The sequence below is a fragment of the Arachis duranensis genome, chromosome 5 (assembly GCF_000817695.3).
Source record: "Arachis duranensis cultivar V14167 chromosome 5, aradu.V14167.gnm2.J7QH, whole genome shotgun sequence".
NCBI lineage: Eukaryota > Viridiplantae > Streptophyta > Magnoliopsida > Fabales > Fabaceae > Arachis > Arachis duranensis.
Window position 1 is genome coordinate 49365556 of NC_029776.3, and position 313 is coordinate 49365868.

A 313-nucleotide genomic window follows, 5' to 3' on the forward strand; every position below is an offset into this window, starting at 1 on the left:
CTAGACATCCTGGGCTTTCCAGCAATATATGATAGTCCATACTTTTCCCAAGATTTGATGGCTCAAACCGGCGCTCAAAGTAACCTACAGAAATTCCAGCGTTAAACGCCGGAACTGGCATAAAACTTGGAGTTAAACGCCCAAACTGGCATGAGAACTGGCGTTTAACTCCAGAAAAGGTCTCTACACGAAATTCCTTCATTGCTCAGCCCAAGCACACACCAAGTGGGCTCGGAAGTGGATTTTTCTGTCATTTACTCATTTCTGTAAACCTTAGGACACTAGTTTACTATTTATAGGATCTTTTGACATT